This window comes from Pan paniscus, chromosome 19 (assembly GCF_029289425.2).
Source record: "Pan paniscus chromosome 19, NHGRI_mPanPan1-v2.0_pri, whole genome shotgun sequence".
NCBI lineage: Eukaryota > Metazoa > Chordata > Mammalia > Primates > Hominidae > Pan > Pan paniscus.
Genome location: NC_073268.2, coordinates 72435806 through 72458144, shown reverse-complemented (window position 1 = coordinate 72458144; position 22339 = coordinate 72435806). Strand labels below are relative to the sequence as shown.

The 22339-nt window shown below is 38.0% G+C and overlaps 1 protein-coding gene across 2 annotated transcripts in view; it reads right to left on the bottom strand.

Annotated features, from left to right (window-relative positions):
* ANKFN1 (ankyrin repeat and fibronectin type III domain containing 1) overlaps nt 1–22339 on the bottom strand; it is a 359995-nt gene that overhangs the window by 230116 nt on the left and 107540 nt on the right. The window contains exon 1 of one of the 2 annotated variants that reach the window (XM_063598775.1): nt 16547–17346. The exons of the other annotated variant lie outside the window; for it this stretch is intronic. The gene's annotated coding sequence lies outside the window, so the exon portion shown is untranslated. Of the gene's footprint in view, nt 1–16546; nt 17347–22339 lie in introns of those variants that run through there. 2 annotated transcript variants of the gene reach the window in all.

Below are 22339 nucleotides of genomic sequence, written 5' to 3'. Positions count from 1 at the left end.
TGTCACAATATCAGGGAACTCATCCTAGGAAAATTTTGATAGAAGAGGGTAACAAGAATGGTGACCCTTTGCCTATGGTTGGCAGAGTTCTTGGAAGGGGTGGCTGATTATATTTCCCAAATATATACATATATACACATATATGTATACATACATGTGTATGTTTCCATGTGCATATATATGTATAGATGCCATATCATATGATCATCTTACAAAAAGGAGTGTAAAGGTAGTGGTCGAATGTTCTTTGCTCTTGAATCTTGGCAGTGGGTTGCAACTTCCTTGATCAATGTAATATGGTGGAAGTCATGCTATGTGACTTGAGAGTTAAGTGAGTCTACGTCATATAAAGGATACAGACTCCACCTGGCTCAGCATACTTGCCCTGGGAATCCTGCCGCCATGTTGTAAGGAAGCCCCAGTCACATGGAGAGGCCATGTATGGGTGTGTTCTAGGCAACAGACACAATGAGGCCCTCAGCTGACAGCCAGCATCAACCTGCAGACATGTGAGCAAATGAATTTTCAGATTATTCCAGATATTTGATATCTTCAACCTTTGAATCTTCCACCTTAGGCCCCAGGCATCATGAAACAGAGACAAGCTATCCCCAGCATGTCTGAGCTGAATTCCTGAATCACAGAAACTATAAGGGATAATAAATGACTATTGTTGTTTTAAATCACTAAGTTCAGAGTGGTTTGTTATGCAGCAATAGATACCTAATGTAGGGAAACACTAAAAATAGGGTCAGATAGACTCCAGGATAACATCATAGTTTTCTCTAAGATTCATCCTGCCAGGGGAGCTTTCCATTCGTGATGTTTGAGATGATGCTGGGAGTAAGAGATGTTGAGTCTAGGCCAATTTGGAATTATAGACTTGAAGGATGTACCAGCTGCAGGCCACCAGAAAATAGTTAACCAAACAGGCAGAGCAGGATACTGGATAGGGTAACTTTTCCACACTGAGATGCTTTATACATTTTTTTTGAAAGTGAAAGGGGGTATAATTAAAATAAAGTCACTCTGGGACTCTGGGACAACAGGTATAGATGGAGATGTCCTGGGTAAACTAAAATTTGTGTTACAAAGACTAGGTCAACACTGGGGAGATCAGTAGGAGGTGATCATCATCATCATCATCATCATCATCATCATCATCATCGTCTGACAGGCTAGCCAACAACAGGAGGGGGAAATCAAGGAAGAGGATTATTTGGAAAGGGAGAGGAATCTCTTCTAATTAGACTATTTGGAGAATTGAGGAAAAGGACTATTGGGAGGAAACCGAGGAAGAGGACTATCTGGGCAGGGAAGTCTGTGTTTGCAACAGTTATGGAGTCACAAGCTGTGGTGTAGAAGCAGGAGTTGAGTTATACATGGGGAGAGAGGAGCCCAGTTTTAATGACAGAAAAGCTAAGAAGGAAAACATGTCAGCATTATACTGCTCCAACACTGACAAGTGTCTTAACTGAGAGGATGAATTTCATCTACATCCATTTTCTTTTGAGAAACTCCTTAACAAGAAGTGGAATAAGGAGGAAAAAGGCATAAAGGAGTCATCTGGAGTTTATTATGTATGGAGAGCAGGCAGGCAAATAAGAAAAGGAGTAGAAGGAAGTTCTAGAGGGAAGACATCTTGGGCTAGGGTGCTGGTAGCTCTAGATTCTTAAATACACAAGGATGGGATGCCACCTCCAGCCCAGCAGTTCCAGGGAATAAGTCTTCAGGAGCTTGTCCAGTGTCTGCCTCATACTCTTTAGAGACTAGGAGTTTGTCTGCAAGGGAAAGACCACACACAGTCCCCAACCACACCCCTGCTGTCACCCTAAATGACATTGGTGTGGTTCAATTAAAATTTTGCGAGAGAGGAACAGATTACAAGGACATTGTAGTTGTAGATTTCTCCATGAGGTGATTTACCGAAGTACTCAAAGATTCCTTTCTATCAAAAAATACTCTAATATTTATAGGTCACAGAAGAAATAAGATCTTGACTTGTGCCATATATTTTACATGGCTCATTCCAGGTAATTTAGGTTCTTTCTGACATGTTTCTGACACTTATGGCAATTGTTTCTCCTCTGGGGAGTTGGGGAGAATTTTCCTGCTCTTCTTTACTCATCTCACTAAGGCTGTGCTCAATGAACTAATGAAGCCTCTCTTTAGGGCTGACTGGGAATTTCCTGTTTGTTCCTGGACCTCTTGCACTTCTACACGTCGACACTCCTAAACCCCTGTTCTTATGCCAGATTTGAATTTCCTCACCTCTTTTGTGGAGTGGACATTTTGTGCCATTGCATGGTGCAGTGGCCTTCAAATGTTTCTGCCTATGACTCAGTAAATGCACACACTGCATATGTAAAGCTGAAACAAAAATTTCACAACATGTTATTGACCTCACATAGCACCCTGCTTTGTACTCTAATGGTTTCCATCACATATTGTTTTGAGCTGTGCTTTCCTATGCTGGGCGATTCTATTAGATTAAGTGAAATTCAATCACTATAAATTGGAAATCATTAGCCCTGATAGGAAACATTTTACACTTAAGAAGATTGACTATGTGTTTACTTGTGAAGAAAAAGAAAAAAAAGGAAATATCATAGGAGTATTTTCAACTCATACTTTTAAAGACAACTTTAAAAGGTGAGTTACAATTGGAAATTTTATACTTCTCAGTATCCTAGGAATGAAATTTGTAACAATTAAGTCTATTGCTGAAATTTTACAAGCCGATTTTCCCACAGAAATTCCCCAGAGGAAATTTGAGTATGTTGTTTGTATGAAAGTAGGACAGAGCCTATAGTGGGCTTTAAGGAAAATCAATCTCTTCTCTCATACACGAACATGAGTGTTTGCCTGTGAGCGTGCGTGTACACACACACACATTTTCCAAATCTCTATGAAACTCTTATCAAATACCAGGATACAGAGCATTTAATTTATCAGTCAGATGTGTCTCTGAAAGTCTATTACTAGGTGAGGAAACACACAAACCATAACCTAGTCAGTCTTTTGAAAGTGGTAAATAATATCAGATAATTTTCTATTTTTAAAGTTGTTGGGTTGTGGTGGTTAAAAAAGAATAAGATTTTTTAAAAATTTATTTCCATAGGTTTTTGGGGGAACTGGTGGTATTTGGTTACATGAGTAAGTTCTTCAGTGGTGATTTGTGAGATTTTGGTGCACCCATCACCTGAACAGTGTACACGGAACCCAATTTGTAGAGTTTTATCCCTCACCCCCTCCCACCCTTTCCCCTGAGGTCTCCCAAGTCCATTGAATCATTCTTATGCCTTTGCATCCTCATAGCTTAGCTCCCACTTATGAGTGAGAACATATGATGTTTGGTTTTCCATTCCTGAGCTACTTCACTCAGAATAATATTCTCCAGTTCTATCCAGGTTGCTGCGAATGCCATTAATTCATTCCTTTTTATGGCTGACTAGTATTCCATCATATATATATATATATATATATATATATATATATATATATATCACAGTTTCTTTATCCATTTGTTGATTGATGGGCATTTTGGCTGGTTCCATAATTTTGCAATTGCAAATTGTTTATAGCGATAAACATATGTGTGCAAGTATCTTTTTTGTATAATGACTTCTTTTCCTCTGGGTAAATACCTAGCAGTGGGATTGCTGGATCAAATGGTAGTTATACTTTCACTTCTTTAAAGAATCTCTACACTGTTTTCCATAGTGGTTGTAGTAGTTTACATTCCCTCGAGATCATGTCCTTTGCAGCAACATGATGGAGCTGGAGACCATTATACTAAGTGAATTGAGGGAGGAATAGAAAACCAAATACTGCATGTTCTCACTTATAAGTGGGAGCTAAACACTGAGTACACATGGACACATGTATGCTTAAGGATGGAGAGTGGGAGGAGGGAGAGGATTGAAAAACTACCTATTGAGTACCATGCTTATTACCTGGGTGATGAAATAATATATACACCAAACTCCCTTGACATGCACTTTACCTATATAGCAAACCTGCACATGTACCCCTGAACCTAAAATAAAAGTTAAAATACAAAATAAAATCATATAGGGTAGCAGTTCCTTTCCATCTGCTACTATACCTAAGGGGAAAAAAGGATGTGATTTCCAGTATGACATTTCTTATACTTTTATTTTTTTAACTTCAATTTAAAGGTACTTTACTAAAATTGCCAAGAATAACAATTCATAAAGTGAATGTGCCAACACTTTGTCAAAGCTTAAAGTTTAGGTACAGATAGGTACATATCACTCCTAGTACCAGGCCTTCAAAAAAAAAAGTCCTACTTAGAGTGGGTTAAAGGGTGCTGCATTCATTTTCTAAGTTATAAAATAAACTCATTTTGTTGGATGTAATCACTTCAAATATGCAGATGAAAACTGGAAACTCAGAGCTATGTCATTGTTTAGCATTAGTTCACTATTGCAATCATTTCAAACTCATCTTTGTCATGAGAGACTTCAAAAATTAAAACACTTTATAGTACTTATATAACACTTTATAGTTCACAAAAATGGTTTTTGAAATTTTAATTTTTGATGTATGCTTACATACAAATTTTAAGTCTGATGAGTTTTAACAAATGTTTTGATAAATGTATATACCTATGTAACCCACACCCCAATCAAGATAGGACATTTGTAGCACCCCAGAGAGGTCTAGTCTATTGCACACCCTCTTCCCTCCAACACACACACACACACAAACACACACACACACGGCACCTGTTGTTCTGATTTTTATTATTATATAAATGCACTCATACTGTATGCATACTTTTGTGTCTAGCTTCTTTCACTCAACATGTTTTTGAAATTCATCCATGCTGTTGTTTGTATTAGTAGTTTATCGCTTTATATTACTGAGTATGAATATACCAAAATTTATTTATCCTTATATCTGTTGATAAATATTTGGGTTGCTTTCACTTTGGGGCTATGATGAATAAGACTCCAATAAATATTCATGTACAGGTCTTTGAATGGACATACGTTTTCCTTTATCTTAGGTAAATAGTTAAGAGTAGAATTGCTGGGTCACAAGGTAGGGATATGTTTAATTTAATCAATTACCAAATAGTTTTCCAATGTAATGATTCCATTTTATACTCCCATGAACAATCTATGTGAATTCTAGTTGTCTACATCTTTACTTACATTTGGTATTGTCAGTATTTTTAGCCATTAAAATAGTGTTAGGGGTATTTCACTGTGATGTTAATTTGCATTTCCTTGATGTCTAATGAATTTCAGCACTTAAAAAATGTGCTGCTAATTATTTTTATATCTTCTGTGAAGTGTTTGTTCAAGTTTTTTGCCTATTTTAAAAATTGGGTTGTCTTTTTGTTGTTGAGTTTTAGTAGTTCTTTATGTATTCTGAATATAAGTCCTATGTGACATGAATATATTTTTCCAGCCTGTGGCTTGCTTATTCATATATTTTTAAATGGAGTCTTGAATTTTTAATTTAGATGAAGTACTTTTTTAATGGGTAGTACTTTTTGTGTCCTGTTTGAAGTCTTTGCAAATGGTTTATCTTATATTTTCTTCTTTATAATTTTAGCTTATACATTTAGGTCTGTGATCCATATAAAATTAATTTTTGTATGAGATAGGGGTTGAGATTCTTTTTTTCCCTTCAAATTATGATCTAGTTGTTCTAGAACCATTTATTGAAAATATTTTCTTTTCCTGATTGAATGGTTTTGGCACTTTGGCTGAAAAATCAATTAATTGTTTAATAAGGGTCAAGTGTTACATTATCTGTTCTCTATTGGCCTACTCATCTGTGCTTACACTAATACTATATATCTGGATTACTGCAATTTGATAGTCTTGAGGCCTCTGTATTAGTCCATTTTCATGCTGCTGATAAAGACATACCTGAGACTGGGCAATTTACAAAAGAAAGAGGCTTATTGGACTTACAGTTCCACATGGCTGGGGAGGCCTCACAATCATGGCAGAAGGTGAAAGGCCCATCTCACATGGTGGCAGACAAGAGAAGAGAGCTTGTGCAGGGAAACTCCCCTTTTTAAAACCATCAGATCTCATGAGACTTATTCACTATTATGAAAACAGCATGAGAAAGACCTACCCCCATGATTCAATTACCTCCCACTAGGTCCCTCCCACAACATATGGGAATTCAAGATGAGATTTGGGTGGGGACATAGCCAAACCATGTTAGCCTCCAACTTTGTTCTTTTTTTGCAAGATTGCTCTGACTATTCTATATCCTTTGCATTTTTATAACATTTTGGAATCAATTTGTCAACTTCAACAAAAAAAACTCTGTGATGTTGTATTAGCCAGGGTTCTCCACAGAAACAGAACAAATGGGATATATATAGATATATCAGAGATTTATTATGGGATTGGCTCATGCAATTATAGAGTCTGAGAAGTCCCACAATATGCCATCTGCAAGCTGGAGAACCAGAGAAGCTGGTGGTATAGAATTCAGTTCAAGTTCAAAGGCCTCAGAACCAGGGCATCCAACAGTGGACAAAGACCTGAGAACTGGAGGAAAGAGCAGGGTCATTCTGGTGTAAATCCTGGAGCTGGAAGGCCCAAGAACCAGCAACTCTGATGTTAGAAGGCAGGAGAATATGGTCATCCCAGTTTAAGAAGCAAATCACCCTTCCTCTGCCTTTTTATTCTATGGGTTCTCAGTGGATTGGATGCTGCCCTCCCACATTAGTGAGGGTGGATCTTCTTTACTCAGTCTACTGATTCAATCGCTAATCTCTTCTGGAAAAAAGCTCACAGATACACGTAGAAATATATATATATTTCTATACATAAAAGACGAAAAATGAGCTGGGCATGGTGGCATGCACCTGTAGTCCCAGATACTCGGGAGGCCGAAGCAGGGAAATTGCTTGAACCTGGGAGGCGGAGGTTGCAGTGAGCTGAGATCGCACCACTGCACTCCAGCCTGGGCAACAGAAAGAAACTCCGTCTTGAAAAAAAAAAAAAAAAAAAAGACATTATGTGGCTCCCAACCTGAAATATTCTGATTTAATTGGTTTGGCAAGCAATCTGGGCATCAGGATTTTTAAAAGCTCTCCTTTTAAAAGGTGATTCTTGTGTGCAGCAAACTTTGGGAACCACTGGTTTAGTGCTCATATTTATAATGTGAGAACTGAGGCCCAGAAATGATACGCGAGTTGCCTAAATTTTCAAAACTTACAAATAGATTCACTTTAACTGTCATATGAATATTTTGTTCAATAATTGTGTGTAGACCTTAAAAATCAACAACCACTGCAGCTTCCAACCCAAGCCTAATAGTTGTCACTTTTCTGCCAGCAGACAATGTCATCTAGCTCTTTGTGTTGTACTGAGCAAAGTTCTGTATATGAATATCCTCAGGGAAGCAACAAAGAGAAAAAACAGAGAGGGGGGAAGATTGGAAGAAAAAACACAGGCATTAGGACCAGGTGTGTTATTCTGCTCCTGGATGCCAAGTCAATAGCTGTCTTTGTGTTGTCAATTTTCGAGCTATAAAAACAAAAGACTGTCTGAAGAAGCTCTATGAAGCCTGAAGCCTTATGCTTCTTGGGTGAAAACACAGAATATCTGATAATATTACTAATTTCAATATTAGTAATTTCTATTTAAATTTCATTTAGAGAAAACTGCTTTTAGACATCACAAGAAAAAAGAACATTGCTCAGCATGAACATTTATTATTTCTCTCTGTGGGATTCCACTTCTTTCTGTTTAGAAAATGGAAATTATAGGACAATAGGTAGAAAAACTGATGTTATATAATTTTTAGTTCTTTATATTGGGTATATTAGAATTTGTAATACCTTTTTTTCCAGCATAAGAGTTTTTAATCTCCTCAAAGGCAGAGGCTACACTTTCCTTAGCTGGTATATTCTCATTAGCACTGTGCATGGCACAGAGAGGGGTGTCAACAAATGTGGAACTGACATATCTTACTAAAGAAGAAAAACTAAAGGACATATTAAAATGCTTCCAGCAAAAGTCTCACAGCTTTTACTTTAAGAATCAGACACTGTTCATTTTGAAGCTTAAAAAAAAAATCCACACTAAATAGATCTTTCACCTTTAAGCTTCATGTTGTACATCTTTCAAAATAAATATCATAGTTTCACAGTTTTTATCACTTCAAGGCATTTCAAGACAACAGAAGACTATTCTAATGTACTTGTTCAGTTCAAATGTCTAAGCTGTTAGGCTTTGTTTTTGATTATTTGTATTTGGTCATAAGGCATCTTTTAAGATGTCTTTCAAGCTGTCTCTTGGTCATCCACTCTCAGAATTATTGTTACCAATAAAAGATCCATTCTCTAGTTTTTGAAATAGAACTTAAAAAAATACTGGTGATGGGCAAGATGCATATTCAGAATCAGTCTGCATATTCCTAAAGCAATAGGAATTTTTTTGAACTGGAATTGTATGTGGGGTCCACCCTTAAAGCTGTCCTGTTTGGACTGGGGTCAAATGAAGAAAGGAGACCAGCAACATTTTGAAGTTTACTTTTGGGATAGTAGAGGATAAAATGAGACTTCAAAGAGATATTTCTTTCTGTTATTTTTATCTGCCAGATTAGAGGAGAAAATCATGATGGAATAAACATGTACTTAATTCCTAATTTGGGAATTTTGCAGAACTTAGATCCAAGAGGATGGCTGAGGAGGGGAGTGACTGAGGGAGGGTGTGCAGCAGCAGAGAAGGAATCCCTCAGGGATCCTCTTGCCAGAACCTGAATTGTATTCCCCAGTGGTTACCTTTAAGAAGGAAGAGAGATTGGCAAAGAGGCATTTAGATGAGTTAAGGCTTCATTCAATGTGAGATATAAGCTGCTTTGATCATTCTGATATTGTTATGGATAGGTAATTCAAAGGGGCTTTTATTGGGAATTGCTTTTAACAAGTTATCAATTGATAATATAGAGCCAGTTTATCTCTTGATATTTGCTCTATAAATGTTTACCTTCCTAAGGAAGCAAGGGTTTTTCAAATGACCCTTATCAGACATTCTGACCCACAGAGTGTGTATCATGTCTTGATCTTATTCGTAGAGTCATATATTGAAAAGGTCACCTGTGATGATGCCACTGATGGTGATACCACTCTCTCATTATTCGAAATACTGTAGATCGTTTGACTCAATATTCCCCTACATAAACATATACCTATACTGCTAGCTTTCAGGCTTTGACAAAATCTCTCTTTGAGTGTACAATTTGGGGCTAAAAATATGATTTTATGGCAGTGAGTGAGCTAGATAAAACTCAAACTCTGAAGGGTTGCAAACTCAGTTCTCAAGCAGCGTACACTATGGCTAATATGGAGTTAGCCATATTTGGGTTTGATTCTGGTCCTGACATTTATTATCATGAGACTTTGTACGCCATTTTTTTAATCTTTAATGACATCCTCTGTAATGGGAATACAAATACTGACTTCTCAGGTGTACTGTGAGGATTATATAAGAAAATGTACATGAGGCATTCAAGATAGTGCCTGGCACATTGTAGGTACTCAATACAGGAGAGTGATTATTATTATTATAATTAGCATTATTATTATTATGCTACTACAGGATAACTCTGTAGGTCAATAAATGAATAAGAAATAGTCTTAAATAAAAATAAAGAGCTTACAAGATTGATGTCCTGCAAGTCAAACATGTAGAATTTGGAATTGTAAAGTCCTATACTTCTCATTACCAGTTTGTCTAGGAAGTGCTTAGTCATTACTCTAGAATGAGATCAAAGTTACTTTAATTTTATTAGTGTTGATTCAAATAGGTATTTTATTCTATTGAACACTGTAGGAATAATTAACAGAAGCTGGACATACCAAACAGCTACCATTTGATAGTCATTGCCTTACATGGTAGTGGGAGCTTGGCATGAATGGCTTCTATATTCCATATCATTATTTTTTAGCTGAGATTTTAGGAGTTAGTGGGGGTAAACCATAAACACTACTACCATTGTGCATAGAGTACACTTTTGTTTAAGAAGCCTCCTTTCCCTTAAACAAACCTCAAAACGGAATTTGCCACAATTCAAAGGAAATGCAGTGAAGCTGGGGCTCCCTCAGCAAAAAAAATCATCTCATTCAAAGCATTTAAGTTACAGCCTATGATGAATCAAAATACATCATGGATGAGAAAAAATTGGAGGAGAGGTAAATTATTAAAAATAAAGGGAATGATTTGTCTGTGGGAAAAGGAATAAGAATAAACTCCCTTTCAGCTAATATCCAGAATCTACAAAGAACTTAAACAAATTTACAAGAAAAAAACAAACAACCCCATCAGAAAGTGGGCAAAGGATATGAACAGACACTTCTCAAAAGAAGACATTTATGCAGCCAACAGACACATGAAAAAATGCTCGTAATCACTGGTCATCAGAGAAATGCAAATCAAAACCACAATGAGATACCATCTCACACCAGTTAGAATGGCGATCATTAAAAAGTCAGCAACCAACAGATGCTGGAGAGGATGTGGAGAAATAGGAGCGCTTTTCCAGTGTTGGTGGGAGTGTAAATTAGTTCAACCATTGTGGAAGACAGTGTGGCGATTCCTCAAGGACCTAGAACTAGAAATACCATTTGACCCAGCGATCCCATTACTGGGTATATACCCAAAGGATTATAAATCATGCTACTATAAAGACGTGTATGTTTATTGCAGCACTATTCACAATAGCAAAGACTTGGAACCAACTCAAATATCCATCAATGATAAACTGGATTAAGAAAATGTGGCACATATACGCCATGGAATACTATGCAGTATTCCATGAGCTCATGTCCTTTGCAGGACATGGATGAAGCTGGAAACCATCATTCTCAGCAAACTATCCCAAGGACAGAAAACCAAACAGCGCATGTTCTCACTCATAGGTGGGAATTGAACAATGAAAACACATGGACACAGGGTGGGGAATGTCACAATCTGGGGCCTGTCATGGGGTGGGAGGCTAGGGGAGGGATAGCATCAGGAGAAATATCTAATGTAAATGACAAGTTGATTTACAGGGTGCGGCAAGCCAACATGACACATGTATACCTATGTAACAAACCTGTATGTTGTACACACGTACCCTAGAACTTAAAGTATAATAATAATAGTAATAAAAAAAATACAGTGCTGATCTAGGCCCTATTCATCTCTTGCCTGGACTTCTGCAGTATGTACTCTCTGTCTTTCCTGCCTTCTGTCTTTCATTTCAACAGTTTCTCCTGCATTAGGTACTAAGTCCATTTCTTAGAAATATTCTGTGCTCCCCAATGTTTTCAAGACTAGACTTCACCCTAAAAGTCTTTAACAATTTGTGGGTCATCTGCCCAATCATTCACCTACTTTTTTTGCCCAAAACAGTCTCCTTGCTATACGTTTTAAACACTGTATTTGACACCTCCTTAATCTTTTTCTTCATTGTGTGCTTAGCCTTAATACCATCACACTTAAACTTTCAACTAAATCTTATTTTTCCTTTATGGCTCTACTGAAATTCTTCATTAAGCCTTTTCTGATCACTCTGAACAGCACAGTCTTCTCCTAATCGTCTATGGTAGTGGTTCTTAAATAGAAGTATTCAGCTGAAACCTCTATTTTAATCTAAATTTTTAAAGTACAGATGCTTGGACCCTCTGTCTGGAGGCTGTTAAAAATAAAAAAGAATAAACTCCCTTTCATAATGTTCATCTCCTTGGTAATCAGCAGATACTCCAATTTTTAGCAGGGTTAAATCCTCTTCTATGAAAGAATGGCCTTTCTTAATTTATCTGTCTCACTGTCATGCATTATGCTCAACTTTAGATATTGGATCTGGAATTGGAAGCAACCGTTTCCTGAGGAGAGGTAAGGATCAGTGATTATAGCACATGAAGGGGTGGTGATGATGCCTGTGTTGGGGCGTTGGGTCCCATCACTAGCCAGTAAAAACGAGGAGGCAAGCATGGCCCTAAACAGGTTCCATGCATTAGCTCACTTAATTCTTTTTAGGAAGAGAAGGGACTGTTATTCAGTCCATTTTACAGATGAGGAAACTGAAGCTTAGCTTAAGTGATAACCGCAAGGTACATTTTTTCAGGGATAAGATTTGAACTCAACCTGCCTGCCTCCAAATCTAATGGCCTTTAACCTTGGGTCCATTAAGCTACCAGTCAGAACAAGTGGGAGTCACCTCCTCTGGCTGAATGAATGAATACATTCAGCTTGAACAATTATAACTATGTGGAGACCACAGCTGTATGCGAAAAACCCAGGCAAATTGCCAGCCCCAAAGGGACTAGAGTTAGGTTACCCTAGGATCGCAGGTGTGAGGGCCTGGTCAAGCTTTTCAGTGCTTCTAATAGGGTGAGACAGATGGGAGCCCGTGTTTCAATCGCTCTCTGCTACTTACTAGCTGTGTGATCTTGGAGAAGTCAAATAAGCTCTCTGAGCCTCAGTTTCTGATCTAATAATGTGGTTAGATAGAGCTTCTGCCTATAGTAGAATTATTATTATTATTTTGAGGCGGAGTCTCGCGCTGTCGCCCAGGCTGGAGTGCAGTGGCGCGATCTCAGCTCACTGCAAGCTCCGCCTCCCGGGTTCACGCCATTCTCCTGCCTCGGCCTTCTGAGTAGCTGGGACTACAGGCGCCCGCCACCACGCCCAGCTAATTTTTTGTATTTTTAGTAGAAACGGGGTTTCACCATGTTAGCCAGGATGGTCTCGATTTCCTGACCTCGTGATCCGCCCGCCTCGGCCTCCCAAAGTGCTGGGATGTAGAATTACTTTTGCTGCTCAGCATCCATTGACTCCTCCCTCGTCAAAGAGTCCCAGATTTCTTTAGGGTTCTGCTCTCTACCCCATTCCCAGTTCCCATGCTTTGGATGCCCTTGTATGTGACTCAGATCTATCCAATAAGAATGTCCTATTACTGTGGTCACAGAAATGTGACATGCTAAGAGTCAATGACATGCAATGAGATTTTGGCCCAGGCTCTTGGGGAACCTGTCATTGATGAGAATGAAGCAAACATAGAAGAAGTCAATGTCAAGAAATAGAGGGAGAGACAGTAACATTTGGGACCCTGAATCAAACTGTACCTGAAGCTAAACTTATCCCAGGCTTTTTCATTTAAAGGAATAATTGCTTGGGATATTGCAACTGAAAATGTCCTAACCTTACTATATAGTTCTGAAGATGAAAGATGTTTTTGTACATAAATACTCAACAAAATTTCTGACACACATCCAATGCACAATAATATTAGCTATTTTAATTTTTCTTATGTTTTAGGAACTTAAACATTTTTATACTTTTAGTTTTTTCTTTATATCTTTTTTATTTCCTTTAGGTTTCAGTAATATTCTTTATTCAATGAGTTGTGTTGCAGTTAGTAACATTTAAAAATGCACTAATTACATATGTGAATAAAAATAAGATTCCCTATCTGGTGAGTGTCTGTAATTGTATTGTATTCCTGGAATCTACTTGAATATATTATCAAAATCCTTAAAAATTTCCATTGTTTTTAATTTAGAAATTCAGTTCTGACACTCTTCCTTAGAAAAACTACATAAAATTCAGACAAAGATTTGTGTGTCAGCACATTATTTATAATAGTAAAAAATTGGGAAAAAAATCCAAGTGTCAAACAAAGAATGGCTAAAAAATTATGATATGAGCCAGTTATAGTACTGGGTATAGTATACCCATTAAATAAAGGTATTTACAAAGAGCTGTTCATAACAATGAAAATGAACACACTATACTGTTAAATGAAAAAGGGATACTGAAGGTACATATAAATTTAGTCATGTAAAATATTTTATCTGTCTTGTATTATGTATGAATATAAAAAAAGAAAGGAAACGCCAAAGTATTTTTTAGAGAGATTCGGAGTGTCAGCCATGTGCAACATGTCCCGGAAAAGATAGAATTTGCTGTCTTTTGTGTCAAATTGATGTCTTAGGGTGTTAAGATGCACTAACAGCTGTATCTAGAAAAAATATTTGGGCTGTTGAATCAGGGGCCCAATTCAGGCATCAACTATCAGTTTTCCCTGGCAAAAATGTAAAGGAAACAAATGGAAGAAACATTTTCCCAGACAGTCAGGGTAACTGTGGAATTAGGATCCCTTCTACTTGGTATTCTACTCACTCATTGCATTTCCCTCCTTAAACCTCCACTTCAAAATGTAACCGGTGCACCATTGGTGGGAGTGTAAAATGGTAAAACCACTACATAGTGAAAAATATTATGGTAGTTCCTCAAAAAACTTAAAAATAGAATTAATATATGATCCAGCAATTCCACTTGTGGATATACTCTCAAAAGAATTGAAAGCATGGTCTCATAGCAACCCATCTTCATAGCAACATTATCCACAATAATCAAAAGGTAGAAGCAACCAAATTGTCCATGGATGGATTAATGGATTAACAAAATGTGGTACATACATACACTGGAATATTATTCAGCCTTAAAAAGGAAGGAAATCCTGACACATGCTATAATGTGGATGAACTTTGGGGACCTTATGCTAACCCTGATGATATTATCCTAAGTGAAATAAGCCAGTTACAAAAAAGACAAATATTATATATAATTCCACTTATATGAGATTCCTAGAGTAGTCAAATTCATAGAGATAGAAAATAGAATTGTGGTTCCCAGGAACTGAGGGGAGAGGAAACAAGGAGTTGTTGTTTAATGTATATAGACTGTCAGTTTTGCAAGATGAAAATAGTTCTGGAGATGAATGGAGGTGATAGTCGTACAATCATATCAATGTACTTAATGCCACTGAACGGTGCATTTGAAGTGGTTAAGATAGTACTTTCTAAAGGTATTATACCGTAATAAAAAATAGAAAAATAAATGCAATTTTTGGATTGGTTAATTTTCCAGGTCATTATTAGGACAGGTGTTCTAATATTGTCCTAATATTGTAACAAAACCATGTTTTCTGGGCTCATTATAATTAGAATGTTTGCGACTGTAGTCTCTCCAGTAACAACAGCTACTATTTATTGGGTACCCTTTTTATATCAGATCTTGTGTTTGGTACTTATACATCTGATATTATACAACATGCTGCTATCATGCCCATTTTGCAAAGAAGGAAACAGCCTCAGGGAGGGTAAATGGCTTGCTGAAAGGCAAATTGCCAGTGACTTTCAGGGGCATGATGTAGGCCTTGGCTTACCCAGCCCTGGATGCAATCTCCTTGAGCCACTCTGGTCTCTTGCAGGGGCCATGTCCCAACTTGTCTTATAGCATCAAGCCTTCTAATATTCCAAGGGTTTGGGTCAGAAGTTGGTCCTCTATAGTCACCTGTTTTAGAATCCCCTGCCCTTCCTGGTCACCCTCACAGCAGCTGCCTCAATGGCCAAATACTTGAGAGCAATGCATCGATACTACCTTATCCAAGACAGAAATGGGGTTCTTCTAGGTCTGCTTGTTTCTGCTGCTCTAAGACCAGGAGACATTTATTTCCCTGGCTTCTTAAGCTTATGTATGACTCTGGGTTAAACAGTTGTCAAGGACAGTCATTCAGTCACTCACTCATTTAAATATTGAGCTACTTCCCTGTGTCAGGTATTGCTCTAGACACTGAAGATTCAGTGGTATCTAAGGAAGAATGGTACCCGACCTGGAGCTTACAGTTTGGTGGCGGCCAACAGAAATAACCATATAGGCCAGGCATGGTGTCTCACACCTGTAATTCCAGCACTTTGGGAGGCTGAGGTAGGTGAACTGAGTCCAGAAGTTCAACACCAGCCTGGGCAACATGGCAAAACCCCATCTTTACAAAACACACAAAATATTAGCTGGGTGTGGTGGTGTGCCTGAAGTCCCAGTTACTGGGGAGGCTGAGGTGGGAGGATCGCTTGAGCCCAGAAGGCAGAGGGTGCAGTGAGATGAGATCATGCCACTACACTCCAGCCTGGGTGATACAGCAAGACCCTGTCTCCAAAAAAAATAAAAATAAAAAAAATAATTTTACAAACAATGGCACAATTAAAATAATTTTAGGTGGTGGTGCTAAGTGCTAAGAAGAAGATTAAACATTAAAGAGCAAGTTAGGGTGGAGGTACTACTATAGCTGGAGTGATAAGGGAAGAGGAGTATCTGAAGAAAGAAAGAAAGAATAAGATGGAGGCAGCCATATGACTGCAGGAAAAAGAACATTACAGGCTGAGGAAACAACAAAAAGACCCTGAAACTGAAATGAGCTGGACATGTTCAAGTTAGAGAACAGAAGCTCTTTCACTGCAGTAGAGTGAATGAGGAGAATCGTAAGGGCTGAGGTTGGAGGAGCCAATGAGGCTTGGTCATGATGACTGCTTTGGCCATAGTGAGGAATTTGGGTTTTACTTAAGGTGCTCCAGGAAGCCATAAGCCAGGGGAGGGCATGCTCTGATTTATGTCTGGGATGAAGGAAGTCAAGAGTGGACGCAGAGCCATCAACTAGGAGGGGGTTGCCAGGATCTAGAGGTAGGATGATGGTGATTAGGACAGCTTACCTTGCGAGCAGAACTGTCTTTCCCTGGGATGACTGTCTTCTTCTGAGCCAGCAATTATGTAGCTTTTCTCTCTTCCTGTAGCCCTGGAGGCTGGGCAGGACAGAGAAAACCCTTTCCCTCAAGTCTGCAGCCTTGTCTGTTTCTTGCTGGGCCTTGTGGTGGTCCACATGGGCCTTGTCATGGGCAAGCTGCCCTGTCTCAAGCTTCTTCAGGCTCCCTTTGTGAAGCCCCGTGACTATGGAGCCTCGGAGACTCTGCTAACCAAAAATGTCTCTCTCAGTCTCTAAGCAGAATGGGGTGTGCCTGTCCACTAGGCTCTTTAAGTGCCCTGCTTTGTTACATGTGCTCAACTCAAGCACGAACATGCCAGTAAAAACAAAATAAAACAAAACAAAAAACAAACAAGAAATAAAAACAACTTCCAATGGCTTATTAAAAGGAAAGGAAAATATTCCAAAAGATTTTGGACACCAGATAGCTCTTCTTAAACAGAGCTTGATGAGTTAAGTGTAAATGAATCAGAAACATGTGCGTTGGATATCTCTTTGCAGGCACTGGGGTTTAAAAATGAAACACAAGGGTTAGGGGGATGAGGGAAAACATGGCTGAGTTTTGCAAAGACCTGAATGAGAACTTCACAGAACAGAGGGCCCCAAACACGGTGCAATTTTTCCCTACTCTAATTTCTTTCATCCCCAGACTGTGAAAGCTGCTTGATGTATGTGGCATTCTGTTGCATTTTCCTTGCAGACACTATGTCCCTAGTATTCCTTGTTTCCTTGCCAAAGGCCTTGTTATGCTGTGGGTTAAAATTATGCTTCACCAAAACTATTTTGACTTAAGCATCTTAAGAAGTTCACAGACTTTTTTTCTCATGAAATCCAGGCTTTTGATGGCAAGAGCTGGCTCTATCTTTTAGGCTGTGCTCAAGCCTCATGTAGTTGAGAGAGGACACTGTTTTGGCACCATTCAGAAATTTACATGAGCTCCATGACCTTGGGAAAGTCAATAATGATAATATCTCAAAGTCAGCTTTCTCATCTGTAAAATGGGTGACAACTCCTTCATTACCTGCTTCCAGAGTTGTTTGGGAGGGCTGTGTAAATTGCAGAACACATATAAATAAAATGGACGATTACAGTGAATATGCCAGAAACGTTGTGAATGACTTTAAAATGGTACAATCACCTTATCTGGAAGAGACGTGTGGTAGAGGGGACAGTGAAATGTATTTGTCTTCTTTCATGCTGAGGAAGGGTCAGAATGAGAGAAGAGTTCAAAGTCAGCATGGCTTCTGGTTCATATTAAACAGCTATCATGACCTAGAACTCTGGAATTCTAGGGCTTGGAGAACATCGTGTTAAACTCTTTATTTCACACTTGAGAAATCTGAGTCAAATGGGGAAACAACTGGCCCAGGTCACATAACTACCCCCAAAAAACTGCCAGGATGCCTGTACCTGATAGAATAAGGTGCATTCTTAGCAGTGGAAATGTCACAAAGAATAGGAGTCAGTTATTTGTGAAGCATTTTCTGAGCATTTTGTGTCTTTATTTATTTATCTTAAATCTCCAGGGCTTAGCATAATTCCTGGGATGACATACACATTTAATAAAAATGTAATAAAAATTTGCAGACTGAGAAAGAGGGAAGAATGTCAGGTAGGAAGAAGATGAGTTGAAAATAAAGGGAAAGCATGATTTCCATCCTGGAGAAACTTACAGTCCAGCTTACAGTCTTGTCTGTGGAAACAAGATGTATATGGAAAAAAAAAACTTTTATTAGTCTAACTAGCTGTTTATCAATCTTATTTATTCTTTCAAAAAACCAACCTTTGATTTTGTTAGTCTTTTGTATGGGTTTTTGCATCTCAGTTTCATTCCACTCAGTTCTGATTTTGGTTATTTCCTTTCTTCTGCCAGCCTTGGGATTGGTTTGCTTTGGTTTTTCTAGTTCCTCTAGGTATGATGTTAGGTTATTAATTTTAGGTCTTTCTAACTTTTTGATATGGGTGTTTAGCACTATAAAATTTCCCCTTAAAACTGCTTTAGCTGTATCTCAGAGATTCTGGTATGTTGTGTCTTTGTTATCATTAGCGTCAAAGAATTTCTTGATTTCTGCCTTAATTTCATTATTTACCCAAAGGTCATTCAGGAGCAGATTGCTTAATTTCCACATCATCGTATGGCTTTGAGATATTTTGGTATTGATTTCTATTTTTATTGTGCTGCGGTCCAAGAGAGTGGTTGATTTAATTTCAGTTTTTTAAAAAATTTGTTGAGAATTGCTTTATGGCCAAGTGTGTGGTGAGTTTTAAAGTATGTGCCATGTGTAGATGAGAAGAATGTATATTTTGTTATTGGGTGGAGTATTCTGTACATATCTGTTAGGTTCATTTGGTGAAATGTTGAATATAGGTCCTGAATATCTTTGTTAGTTTTCATTCCATGCTCATGGACAGGAAGAATAAATATAGTTAAAGCAGCCATACTTCCTGAAATAATTTACAGATTCAGCGCTGTTTCTATCAAAATACCAATATTTTTCACAGAATTAGGAAAAAAAAATTCTAAAAATCCTATGGAACCAAAAAAGAGCCCAAATAGCCAAAGCAATCCTAAGTGAAAAAAATAAAGCCAGAGGCATCACAAGACCTGACTTCAAATTATACTAGAAGCCTACAATAACCAACACAGCATGATACTGGTACAAAAACAGACACATAGACCAGTGAAATAAGTTAGAAAACCCAGAAATAAAGCTGCACACATACAACCATCTGGTCTTTCACAAAGTTGACAATAACAAGCAATGGGGAAAGGACTTCTTACTCAGTAAATGGTGCTGGGATAACTGCTTAGCCATATGTAGAAGACTGAAACTGGACTCCTTCCTTTCACCATACACAAAAATCAACTCAAGATAGATTAAAAACTTAAATATAAAACCTAAAACTAACCTAGGAAATACTATTCTGAACAGAGGCCCTGTCAATGATTTCATGATGAAGACTCCAAAAGCAATTGAACAAAAACTAAAATTGACGACTGGGACTTAATTAAATGAATAAGCTTCTGCACAGCAAAAGTAACTATCAACAGAATAAACAGACAACTACCAAGGGGAGAATGCACCCAACAAAGGTCTGATATCCATAATCTATAAGGACATTTAAAAAATTAACAAACAAAAATCAAACAACCTCATTTAAAAAATGGGCAAAGACATGAACAGACACTTCTTACAGTAAATTACGTCCTTTGCAGCAACACACATGCAGCTGGAGGCCATTCCTAAGTGAATTAACACAGGAACAGAAAACCAAATACCACATGTTCTGACTTATAAGTGAGAGCTAAGAAGGGAGCAAGGGACACTGGGGCCTACTTGAGGGCGGGGGTGGGAGGAGGCTGAGGACGGAAAAACTACCTATTGAGTGGAGAAAAGAAGAGTCTGGATGAGTTCAGAAACTAGGATAAGGATCAATGACAACTGAGTGAAAGACTAGGCACTGAACTTCTTGGTAGCCAAGGCAGAAAAGAGGAGAGATGAATCCCTTTCCTAAATTAAAACAAAAACAAAAACAAAAACAAAAACAGTCCTCTAAACACTCTTGAGTTTTGTGCCTGTTAGCTACTAAACACAAACAAAATGATTAATTGAGACGGAAAAATAATTTTTGTTTTTTTAGTGATGAATCCTAAGGAAAATTGGTCACATGGTTCTTCATATAAGGGATATTGAATTACATGGTCTTTAACAGCAAATTTACAAAAGATGCAGAAACATTCTTCATATGACTGTTTCATTTATTGATATTCAACAAAAACCAAGGACATTATGCAATTATAGCTCCTTGTAGGAATGTCTACACTGGCAAACTAAGGTCATGTAGCCTGACACACTGTTTAGAAGATCTCAACTTACACTGGGATAGATAGGCTTAAGGACTCCTAGGAGGGACATTTAACAAGTTAACCCAGTGGAAACCACCAATGTGCACAGAGTAGGTTATCGCCTTAGTTAATTGCTAGTGGAGAAAGATGAGAATAGGGTTCTGAATGAAAGGTATGTAGGTAGAGTGATTTTGACAGTAGAGGGAGGGAGATGGACGAGCAGGATGGAAGGGCTCAGGTTGAAGCAGCATACAGACTCATGATGACTCAACAACAATGTGTCTGGGAGGCCACAGAATTAGATTCAAAAGTAGGTAAAATTCTCACAGAATATACAGTGCTCGTGCAATGAGGCCTACCTTTGAGGCCCCAAATAAGAAATTAAAGAGACAATAGATAGCCCAGGGTTCAAATGATTGTATTTCCAAATGGAAGATATCTCCAATGCCCAGATAAACAGTGTTATTTATGATTCAAGCACTACTGAAAAATGTCAAGAAAATCAAATTTTATCATTTACAGCTTATAAAAGTTATCTACTCTGGTGTCCCAGAGAAAAGCCAGTAGCTAGATACTCTTCCAGAGACCTTTTTACATGTGTGCCTCCCCTATCAGATAATATGCCCTTTGACTGGTTACTTTGCCAATAGAATAAGCTCTTTATATCTACAGGTTCTGCATCTGTGGATTCAACCAACTGAGGACTGAAAATACTTGAAAACAAAAAGACAGTAAAACAATAAAAAGAATACAAATAAAAACAATACAGGATAACAACAACTTATACAGCATTTGCATTGTATTAGGTATTATAAGTAATCTACAGATGATTTAAAGTAAATAAGAGGATGTGTGTATGTTATATGCAAATACTATGCCATTTTATATAAGGGATTTGAGCATCCATGGATTTTGGTATCCATGGGGGTCCTGGAACCAATCCTTCTTGAATACTGAAGGCCAGCTGTACAGTCCTATACTTGGCTTCCATGCTGTGAAAGTCCTTTTCAGGCTCCCGAAATCTCTAACCACGCCTAAAATTTTGACTTTATTAAACATTGCACATGATATGGTTTGGCTCTGTGTCCCCATTCAAATCTCATCTCAAATTGTAATCCCCACATGTCAAGGGAGGGACCTGGTGGGAAGTGATTGGATCATGGGGATGGTTTCCTCCATGCTGCTCTCAAGAGAACTGACGGTTTTAAAAGTGTTTGGCAGTTCCCTTCTTCTCTCTTTCTCACCTGATACCTTGTGAAGAAGGTGCTTGCTTCCCCTTTGCCTTCTGCCATGATGGTAAGTTTCCTGAGTCCTCTCCAGCCTTGTGAAACTGAGTCAATTAAACTTTTTGTTTATAAATTACCCAGTCTCAGGTAGTATCTTTAGAGCAGTATGAGAATGGACTACTAGAACACTGTTTGCCCAAATCTTGAGATTGTTCTCAGAATACCTGTGATTCTTTACTTCCCACAAAACCCATGAGCCTATATCAACATTTATTATTATTTTTAAATAATATTAAACTGGCATGGAAAGGGATGTGTGGAGCAGAGAGAGTCAAGAGGGACTTTTCAGAGTGGGTATAATTTAGATGGGGTTATCACATAAAAATGTGAAAAAGTAGACGAGGATATGGCCTGAGCTAGAGGGCTGGGGAAGGGTAATGCTGTTTATGCCAAAAAAAAGAAAAAAGACCCCAAAGTATTTGTAGAGGGAAAATATAGCACTAATAAGTTTCCTGGGTCCCAAATAAGATGGACTACGAATCATGGAAAGGAATTTTGAGGTCATTGTTAACAGCCCAATGTAGTCATTTACAAATGAGAAAACTGAAGCCCAAGTAGACTGGCATTTTTCTAAGGTCAGAAAGTGGCAGAGCTAAGGTTAGAATCCAAA